Genomic DNA, 12,398 nt, shown 5'->3' on the forward strand with positions numbered 1-12,398 from the left:
ACTCGACTTTTTCTATAAAGATTGGCCTTAATGCATGGCAAGAGGAGACCTTTTTCAATTTGGCAATAGGTTCAACTAATTTTAGTCAATTCAAGGCATAGACTCTTCTCCCTTTTTTTTTATAAGCATTTTGTGACCAAGTTGTTAGGAGGTCAGACTGAAATTCCTCACAGTGCTGAGAGTATAATCCTTGTGTGGCCTTCTTTGAGAGCAATGCATCAAAAGTAAAAACACATACCAGATAAGATCAATCTCAATCCCAGCCAAATAAAATTTTAGAGTCACAAAGCTCAAAGACTCAGTATACTCATAATGCTTGTACGTTGCAAAAAAATAGTAACACAAAGTTTTTGTCTTTAAGGCATGTTACACACACCAATGACCTTCCTTAGAAACTCAAACCTTAGACCGTCTAAAAGTTTGGTGAACAGATTTGCCAGATGGTGTTTGGCATCAACATGTTCTAGTGACACTACCTTTGTTTCAACCAAGTCTCATATAAAGTGATGTCTTGTATCTATGTGTTTGGTTCGTGAATGTTGCACAGGATTCTTCGAGATACTAATGACACTTATATTGTCACAATAAATAGTCATAATATCTTGAGAGAACCAGTAGTCTTCAAGCATCTTTTTCATCCAAAGAAGCTGAGTGCAACAACTGCCAACCACAATGTATTCAGCTTCAGTAGTGGATAGGGAGAGGGAATTTTGCTTCTTGCTTATCCATGCGACCAGATTGCTACCGACATAAAAACAACCACCTATGGTGCTTTTTCTACCGTCAGCATTACCAGCCCAGTCATCATCAAAATAGCCAACCAGATTTAGATTTGAATCTCTGGAATACCAGATGCCGTAATCAACCGTAGCACTCAGGTATTTCAGGATTCTTTTTACTACAGTGAGGTGTGATTCTTTAGGATTTGCCTGAACTCATGCACAGACACCTACACTAAAAGCAATATCAGTTCTACTAGTAGTAATGTAAAGAAGACTTCCCATCATGCTTCTATAAAGAGTAGGATCAATGCTCTTACCAGTAAAATCTGTGACGCCCCCAAATTCCGTTTGGGATCGGACGGACATTTGAAGCGTCGAGACATGCAACACAAGGTTACCTGCCCCCGTTCATGACATATAAGATGCAATATTCCTAACATGTATCTAACAATATGCAATATTCGCAGCGGATAAATTTTTTCTTTAGCAATACTATGCACCAAATTGAAAATATCCCAAATGCTTAAAACATACTTCATACATAAAAATCCATTGAACAACTAAGATCACAACACTAGTCTAAAATGGTTATGATCCAAAAAGTAGTAGAGATGCAACTCAATCGTACAAGTAGTAATTTACGTTAATTACTATATCAACATTTATGTCGCACCGTCACTTAGTCAACTGTGTCTAGTTGATCAGCTCCTGATTCTCCTTCAGGTCCTGTAACAAGATCTACCATTCGGGGGGAATGGTAGTTGGGACTACCAAAGTGAGATTTGATTACAAATCTCAGCAAGTTAACAAAAAACTTCCATACAGACTAATGATACATGTATGACAGTAAAAGCATAAATGTATAATCAAATTCATAAGTAATTAAAGCATAACTTAGCGTACAACATAGCATAATTGACATAGCTTAAATTGAATCATGAACTGAACTTGACTTGACATGAACATAATCTGAAACTTGACTTAGCATGAACTTGCTCTGAAACTTGAATTAACATGAAAAATACATACTCCACAGTTGTTGTGACCCCATGTATTCTACACAAACTTGCCTTAACATTAAAAATACATACTTCACAGTTGTTGTGGCCCCATGTATTCGACATAAACTTGACTTAACATGAAAAATACATACTCCACAGTTGTTGTGGCCCCATGTATTCTACGTGTAAATACATACTCCACAGTTGTTGTGGCCCCATGTATTCTACACAAACTTGACTTAACATGAAAAATACATACTCCACAGTTGTTGTGGCCCCATGTATTCTACGTGTAAATACATACTCCACAGTTGTTGTGGCCCCATGTATTCTAGACAAACTTGACTTAACATGAAAAATACATACTCCATAGTTGTTGTGGCCCCATGTATTCTACGTGTAAATACATACTCCACAGTTGTTGTGGCCCCATGTATTCTACGCATCACAATTGTAGTAAAATACATACTCCACAGTTGTTGTGGCCCCATGTATTCTACACAAACATAATGTACTCAAGATGAAACGTGACTTGAACATAACTTGAAATACATGACCAACTTGAAATAGAAACATTTCGTAACATGGCATAACATATAATAGACAACATATTTAACATGACATACTTGCAACAGTGAATATTACATGACTTGACATACATGTAATAGATGGCATACTTAGCATGACGTACTTGTAATGTACAGTAATACATAACAGAATATATTATGTAACAGATAAAAATTGATGACAGAATAAATTCTGTATAATAAACAATTACGTGATAACTTGGCGTGGCATGACATATATGATAACACACATACATACACTATAGTTCTTTTACTTAGCACACATACACAGTAGACTGCTAGTAAGTTAAAAGCTAACTTACCTCGATCTCCGCGTTTCTTATAAAACATCAAGCGCGATCACGAGGAACTGTAATTAGTGATTCTTAAAGTTAGTACTAAATCACTAATAATTTAAAATATGGAAAAATACTAACTTAAGGAGTAAAATTTCCATTTTACTTCCTACATGTAGGAAAATGACCGTTTTACCCATAACTTAAGGATTTTGCATACTAACTCCAAAAGTCACCAAAATTTACATACCTCATGTAAATTTTATCCTCAACTCAAATATCAATTTAGAAAAATTTAAAACTAATCACAACTATTAAAACTCCATAGGGCCGAAATTCTCATATGCTATTTCTATTGATTTTTGTTTCTAACTTGTTTTGATCAACCTTTTGATCTATGACTTATAAATATGTGATCTTCAAACCAAACCATCACATGGTTTAAAAAGATGTCCTAAAACATATATAAGCTTCTAATTCAAGATCACATGGTTAAAAATTAACCAAAACATAAATTTAGCCAAGAACATCCACACTTTGGCTTATCTGAATATCTCTTTGTATAAAATTTCATATCTTTGAAACTAACATCAAATATCTTCAAAATAATAATATAACATGTATATAAGATGCTTAGGATCCTCCAATAAAATTATCAAAGTCATTACAATAGGTTTAGACCACCAAAGAGTTAAACTTTCTCAAAATAGAAACTGTTTTTCTTCTTCCAGTTTCTAAGTTTCTAAATCTAAGCAAATATTTCATCAAAACCTTCAATCATGCAAAAATCCTCAACCAATAGTCATATATACATGTTAACAATACTCCATAAAAATTTCGGACCAATATCTATCCATTAGCTTGGTCAAAAACTCCAAACTATAACATATTCTCCAGTTTATCTCCCAGAATGACCTTTCTATAGTTTACACAATATTTGACTGACCAAATGATCTTCAAATGGGGAAAATAAGATATCCATGTAAACTAGACTAAAAAAGGAACAACTTATATGAAGGAGACTTTATGATAAAACACTTACAACAGCTTCGAAATGGGCATGCAAAAGAACTCCTAAAAGCTGTCCGAGAGAGAATGTTTGATATTCTTTTAAAGAAACGTGTAAATGAAGATAAGTTCGTGGGTGATGGCTGGAGATGCTTATGGAAGAGATAAGGAAGATGATAAGGCTGGAGTTGAGAGTTGAGTGTGGTTTTCTCCTACCCAAAATATCTATAAAATATTATCTCAAAATATTCTATCCAATAATATCTATAAAAATCAGCTCAATATATTTTCCAAATGTGGAGTAGACTTGGAAGAGTAAGGTGGCTAAAATATTTCTATGTGTATTTTAAATCTCTATTCTTAAGATATTTTCCAAATGTGTATTTTGCTTAGGTGTCATGATCTCACACCTTGATTTCTTTTACAATTCCATCTAATGGTTTCTCTTTGTGCCAAGTATCTAATACTATTCATTATGTGTGGTTAAGATCTTGCCAAGTTTCCAAATAAAATATCGCTATCCTAATTTGGACATTTCACACTATGATTTTGAAAACACTGCGCTCAGTACATTTACCGAGGTTACTATTCACTCCAAAAATAAACGTAATAAACTTAGTACTGAAAAATTCTAAATATTTAATTAAGCCTAGTGGTGTAGACTATAATGTATTCTGACACTTTTAACTATCTCAAATAATTAAAATCGCATTTCTAGCACCATAGTGAGTGATAACACTAACTATGTTGACAGGCTAAAATTTATGCGATTAGTCGATTCGTGTAAACTTACAGAGTTTTCACGAGGTTCCTAAAGTCAATAGAAATTCCTTAATTGAATTTCTAGCGGGCTGTTACAATCTCCCCTCCTAAAAAAAAAGATTTCGTCCTCGAAATCGAATTAAATAAGAAGTAGCAATTTAATGAGGAGGTGTTGCTTACCAACCTATTGTCTATCCCGTATATATATATATGCCTTTGAGATTATGTCATTCCTTAACTCTCTTACTTTAATCAACAATTAGATTATACTTCTTTGCACAAGGTTGGCCAAGTTGTAACGACATACTCTCCAAACCTAAAACTTTAAGTAATTAATCTTCCGAAACTCTTCTTTAGAAAAGCATAGGTGATATACTTTAAATGTTCTTGTAAATACCATAGTTAGTAAAGAATTCATCAAAATTAAACCGTTAACATCTCTCTTTTTAACAAAATCGGTGGCACTCTGTTTTAGACCAGACAACTCTGATCCGCGTGATTTTTATAGGTCTTCTGTAGTTGTCAGGCGCCGCATAGCTACAACACTACTTTGTTCTTCTGTAATTGTCAGGCACCGCAGCTATGATACTACATTGCTCTTGTCTCTTGTAGAGAAATGATTCACGAGAGGTGATTCGTCATAATTTTCTCTATAAAAGAATTATTCAGTTCATCTTCTTTCTCATCTCATCTTCTTCACTTTTCTGAAATTAATCTGCATTCTTACTCTGCAATCTCTTTCTGCTTACTCACTTTGCAATGGCTCAGCAATCTTCTAATTGCCAAAACATGAGGTATTCTGCACCTCGTTCCCCAGTTGTTTCTGCTTCTTCCATAGGTGCTATTATGCAATCAAATAATGATCTGACTAATAAGTCAGAAAATGAACTTATCTACGAGCTTGTGAGTCTCGGTACTCGATACTCATCAGCCATTGTCGCATATTCTCAGAGACTGCAATCCAGGACTGGTGGGGTTGACAAACTCCACGAGAGTATTTCTATCCTTCAGAGGCTTCTTATGAAATCCAACATGAAGATAGAAGCAGTAAAGCGAGAGAACAGAGATTTAAAATCTTTGCTGAACTCTTCTTTTCGAGTGGCTACTCCTTTAGATAGGAGAGGCAAGCAGATTTTTGAAGAGCAAGAACGTTTAAAGATTGAGGCAAAGAGCCTCAAATTTCTGTAATTTTACTTTATGATAATAAAATAATACTTCACAAATCTTCATATTTGTGTTTCTATCTTCTGGTATATGTTTTATGTACTCCATTTTATTTCTTTCAGGGATTTTCATATATATGACATGATCCAATGACTCATATAAATATGCATTTAATCATGCATATCCAAACTCTCAGTAATCTTCAAGTTAATAAAAACCTTAAGGAGTTCTACTGGTCTAGGACTAACTTACTTCTTTATAATTGCAACAATCAGTCATCTTCCTAGGTGGTACTTTGATAACTGACCAGTTAATAACTTAAACTTGAAACTTTCTCTCTTATGATTGTCATAACTCTTCTATCCATCATAAGTTATCAATTATTCTAACTCTAAATGATTTGTTCCTAATGTTCACATAAATCCTCAAGACCAAGATTTTACTCTCCATATAATAGTCTTCAAAAGAAGATCAATCTATGTATCCATAAAGATAGTGCTTTGCCAGAAATCATTTACTGGCGGCGTGGTAATACTATTATCATAAATAAATCCTACAAAGGCTAAAGTTTCTCCTAATCAAATTACTCTTCCAAACACAATTTCTATCGTATTCTCAGAATCAAAACAATTCTCTAAATATGTGGAATACCATTTATCAATCCTACATATCCTTTCTCATATTACTAAAAGGTATTCTATATCTACATTGGTATGAACAATAATACTTCTAATGAAAATTGTTACTCTTACTACTAGGGTAACAATTTAGCTTCCAAGCTGAATTCTCAAGCACCACAATTAATAGAAACAATGACTCGTTTGAATCAAACAATGTACAATTTACCAACTCCAATGACTTGACCTACTCCAAAATAACAATAATGCAATACTACCATCAATTGCAATCAGATCAACGTTAACTATGTTTACCTCAACTAATTCTTCATCCATCGGGAAATTCTGATCCTCTTGATTGTTATCTCCCTTAGGATTCCGAGGTATTCTATCACGAGTCATGTGTCCCTTCTTGAAACACACGAGTATATATATTACAACCACATACTACCCTTTATACCTTAAGAAATTCAAGCCTACTGACGACTAAAATTTCAAGCCTAATGTTTAGTGCATTTCCTAAGGACATGTGGATTTACTGCCCAGAGACGTATTGCTCTGATACCACCCTGTGACGCCCCCAAATTCCGTTTGGGATCGGACGGACATTCGAAGCGTCGAGACATGCAACACAAGGTTACCTGCCCCCGTTCATGACATATAAGATGCAATATTCCTAACATGTATCTAACAATATGCAATATTCGCAGCGGATAAATTTTTTCTTTAGCAATACTATGCACCAAATTGAAAATATCCCAAATGCTTAAAACATACTTCATACATAAAAATCCATTGAACAACTAAGATCACAACACTAGTCTAAAATGGTTATGATCCAAAAAGTAGTAGAGATGCAACTCAATCGTACAAGTAGTAATTTACGTTAATTACTATATCAACATTTATGTCGCACCGTCACTTAGTCAACTGTGTCTAGTTGATCAGCTCCTGATTCTCCTTCAGGTCCTGTAACAAGATCTACCATTCGGGGGGAATGGTAGTTGGGACTACCAAAGTGAGATTTGATTACAAATCTCAGCAAGTTAACAAAAAACTTCCATACAGACTAATGATACATGTATGACAGTAAAAGCATAAATGCATAATCAAATTCATAAGTAATTAAAGCATAACTTAGCGTACAACATAGCATAATTGACATAGCTTAAATTGAATCATGAACTGAACTTGACTTGACATGAACATAATCTGAAACTTGACTTAGCATGAACTTGCTCTGAAACTTGAATTAACATGAAAAATACATACTCCACAGTTGTTGTGACCCCATGTATTCTACACAAACTTGCCTTAACATTAAAAATACATACTCCACAGTTGTTGTGGCCCCATGTATTCGACATAAACTTGACTTAACATGAAAAATACATACTCCACAGTTGTTGTGGCCCCATGTATTCTACGTGTAAATACATACTCCACAGTTGTTGTGGCCCCATGTATTTTACACAAACTTGACTTAACATGAAAAATACATACTCCACAGTTGTTGTGGCCCCATGTATTCTACGTGTAAATACATACTCCACAGTTGTTGTGGCCCCATGTATTCTACACAAACTTGACTTAACATGAAAAATACATACTCCACAGTTGTTGTGGCCCCATGTATTCTACGTGTAAATACATACTCCACAGTTGTTGTGGCCCCATGTATTCTACGCATCACAATTGTAGTAAAATACATACTCCACAGTTGTTGTGGCCCCATGTATTCTACACAAACATAATGTACTCAAGATGAAACGTGACTTGAACATAACTTGAAATACATGACCAACTTGAAATAGAAACATTTCGTAACATGGCATAACATATAATAGACAACATATTTAACATGACATACTTGCAACAGTGAATATTACATGACTTGACATACATGTAATAGATGGCATACTTAGCATGACGTACTTGTAATGTACAGTAATACATAACAGAATATATTATGTAACAGATAAAAATTGATGACAGAATAAATTCTGTATAATAAACAATTACGTGATAACTTGGCGTGGCATGACATATATGATAACACACATACATACACTATAGTTCTTTTACTTAGCACACATACACAGTAGACTGCTAGTAAGTTAAAAGCTAACTTACCTCGATCTCCGCATTTCTTATAAAACATCAAGCGCGATCACGAGGAACTGTAATTAGTGATTCTTAAAGTTAGTACTAAATCACTAATAATTTAAAATATGGAAAAATACTAACTTAAAGAGTAAAATTTCCATTTTACTTCCTACATGTAGGAAAATGACCGTTTTACCCATAACTTAAGGATTTTGCATACTAACTCCAAAAGTCACCAAAATTTACATACCTCATGTAAATTTTATCCTCAACTCAAATATCAATTTAGAAAAATTTAAAACTAATCACAACTATTAAAACTCCATAGGGCCGAAATTCTCATATGCTATTTCTATTGATTTTTGTTTCAACCTTGTTTTGATCAACCTTTTGATCTATGACTTATAAATATGTGATCTTCAAACCAAACCATCACATGGTTTAAAAAGATGTCCTAAAACATATATAAGCTTCTAATTCAAGATCACATGGTTAAAAATTAACCAAAACATAAATTTAGCCAAAAACATCCACACTTTGGCTTATCTGAATATCTCTTTGTATAAAATTTCATATCTTTGAAACTAACATCAAATATCTTCAAAATAATAATATAACATGTATATAAGATGCTTAGGATCCTCCAATAAAATTATCAAAGTCATTAGAATAGGTTTAGACCACCAAAGAGTTAAACTTTCTCAAAATAGAAACTGTTTTTCTTCTTCCAGTTTCTAAGTTTCTAAATCTAAGCAAATATTTCATCAAAACCTTCAATCATGCAAAAATCCTCAACCAATAGTCATATATACATGTTAACAATACTCCATAAAAATTTCGGACCAATATCTATCCATTAGCTTGGTCAAAAACTCCAAACTATAACATATTCTCCAGTTTATCTCCCAGAATGACCTTTCTATAGTTTACACAATATTTGACTGACCAAATGATCTTCAAATGGGGAAAATAAGATATCCATGTAAACTAGACTAAAAAAGGAACAACTTATATGAAGGAGACTTTATGATAAAACACTTACAACAGCTTCGAAATGGGCATGCAAAAGAACTCCTAAAAGCTGTCCGAGAGAGAATGTTTGATATTCTTTTAAAGAAACGTGTAAATGAAGATAAGTTCGTGGGTGATGGCTGGAGATGCTTATGGAAGAGATAAGGAAGATGATAAGGCTGGAGTTGAGAGTTGAGTGTGGTTTTCTCCTACCCAAAATATCTATAAAATATTATCTCAAAATATTCTATCCAATAATATCTATAAAAATCAGCTCAATATATTTTCCAAATGTGGAGTAGACTTGGAAGAGTAAGGTGGCTAAAATCTTTCTATGTGTATTTTAAATCTCTATTCTTAAGATATTTTCCAAATGTGTATTTTGCTTAGGTGTCATGATCTCACACCTTGATTTCTTTTACAATTCCATCTAATGGTTTCTCTTTGTGCCAAGTATCTAATACTATTCATTATGTGTGGTTAAGATCTTGCCAAGTTTCCAAATAAAATATCGCTATCCTAATTTGGACATTTCACACTATGATTTTGAAAACACTGCGCTCAGTACATTTACCGAGGTTACTATTCACTCCAAAAATAAACGTAATAAACTTAGTACTGAAAAATTCTAAATATTTAATTAAGCCTAGTGGTGTAGACTATAATGTATTCTGACACTTTTAACTATCTCAAATAATTAAAATCGCATTTCTAGCACCATAGTGAGTGATAACACTAACTATGTTGACAGGCTAAAATTTATGCGATTAGTCGATTCGTGTAAACTTACAGAGTTTTCACGAGGTTCCTAAAGTCAATAGAAATTCCTTAATTGAATTTCTAGCGGGCTGTTACAATCTCCCCTCCTAAAAAAAAAGATTTCGTCCTCGAAATCGAATTAAATAAGAAGTAGCAATTTAATGAGGAGGTGTTGCTTACCAACCTATTGTCTATCCCGTATATATATATATGCCTTTGAGATTATGTCATTCCTTAACTCTCTTACTTTAATCAACAATTAGATTATACTTCTTTGCACAAGGTTGGCCAAGTTGTAACGACATACTCTCCAAACCTAAAACTTTAAGTAATTAATCTTCCGAAACTCTTCTTTAGAAAAGCATAGGTGATATACTTTAAATGTTCTTGTAAATACCATAGTTAGTAAAGAATTCATCAAAATTAAACCGTTAACATCTCTCTTTTTAACAAAATCGGTGGCACTCTGTTTTAGACCAGACAACTCTGATCCGCGTGATTTTTATAGGTCTTCTGTAGTTGTCAGGCGCCGCATAGCTACAACACTACTTTGTTCTTCTGTAATTGTCAGGCACCGCAGCTATGATACTACATTGCTCTTGTCTCTTGTAGAGAAATGATTCACGAGAGGTGATTCGTCATAATTTTCTCTATAAAAGAATTATTCAGTTCATCTTCTTTCTCATCTCATCTTCTTCACTTTTCTGAAATTAATCTGCATTCTTACTCTGCAATCTCTTTCTGCTTACTCACTTTGCAATGGCTCAGCAATCTTCTAATTGCCAAAACATGAGGTATTCTGCACCTCGTTCCCCAGTTGTTTCTGCTTCTTCCATAGGTGCTATTATGCAATCAAATAATGATCTGACTAATAAGTCAGAAAATGAACTTATCTACGAGCTTGTGAGTCTCGGTACTCGATACTCATCAGCCATTGTCGCATATTCTCAGAGACTGCAATCCAGGACTGGTGGGGTTGACAAACTCCACGAGAGTATTTCTATCCTTCAGAGGCTTCTTATGAAATCCAACATGAAGATAGAAGCAGTAAAGCGAGAGAACAGAGATTTAAAATCTTTGCTGAACTCTTCTTTTCGAGTGGCTACTCCTTTAGATAGGAGAGGCAAGCAGATTTTTGAAGAGCAAGAACGTTTAAAGATTGAGGCAAAGAGCCTCAAATTTCTGTAATTTTACTTTATGATAATAAAATAATACTTCACAAATCTTCATATTTGTGTTTCTATCTTCTGGTATATGTTTTATGTACTCCATTTTATTTCTTTCAGGGATTTTCATATATATGACATGATCCAATGACTCATATAAATATGCATTTAATCATGCATATCCAAACTCTCAGTAATCTTCAAGTTAATAAAAACCTTAAGGAGTTCTACTGGTCTAGGACTAACTTACTTCTTTATAATTGCAACAATCAGTCATCTTCCTAGGTGGTACTTTGATAACTGACCAGTTAATAACTTAAACTTGAAACTTTCTCTCTTATGATTGTCATAACTCTTCTATCCATCATAAGTTATCAATTATTCTAACTCTAAATGATTTGTTCCTAATGTTCACATAAATCCTCAAGACCAAGATTTTACTCTCCATATAATAGTCTTCAAAAGAAGATCAATCTATGTATCCATAAAGATAGTGCTTTGCCAGAAATCATTTACTGGCGGCGTGGTAATACTATTATCATAAATAAATCCTACAAAGGCTAAAGTTTCTCCTAATCAAATTACTCTTCCAAACACAATTTCTATCGTATTCTCAGAATCAAAACAATTCTCTAAATATGTGGAATACCATTTATCAATCCTACATATCCTTTCTCATATTACTAAAAGGTATTCTATATCTACATTGGTATGAACAATAATACTTCTAATGAAAATTGTTACTCTTACTACTAGGGTAACAATTTAGCTTCCAAGCTGAATTCTCAAGCACCACAATTAATAGAAACAATGACTCGTTTGAATCAAACAATGTACAATTTACCAACTCCAATGACTTGACCTACTCCAAAATAACAATAATGCAATACTACCATCAATTGCAATCAGATCAACGTTAACTATGTTTACCTCAACTAATTCTTCATCCATCGGGAAATTCTGATCCTCTTGATTGTTATCTCCCTTAGGATTCCGAGGTATTCTATCACGAGTCATGTGTCCCTTCTTGAAACACACGAGTATATATATTACAACCACATACTACCCTTTATACCTTAAGAAATTCAAGCCTACTGACGACTAAAATTTCAAGCCTAATGTTTAGTGCATTTCCTAAGGACATGTGGATTTACTGCCCAGAGACGTATTGCTCTGATACCACCCTGTGACGCCCCCAAATTCCGTTTGGGATCGGACGG

This window comes from Carya illinoinensis, chromosome 13 (genome assembly GCF_018687715.1).
Source record: "Carya illinoinensis cultivar Pawnee chromosome 13, C.illinoinensisPawnee_v1, whole genome shotgun sequence".
Taxonomy (NCBI): Eukaryota; Viridiplantae; Streptophyta; class Magnoliopsida; order Fagales; family Juglandaceae; genus Carya; species Carya illinoinensis.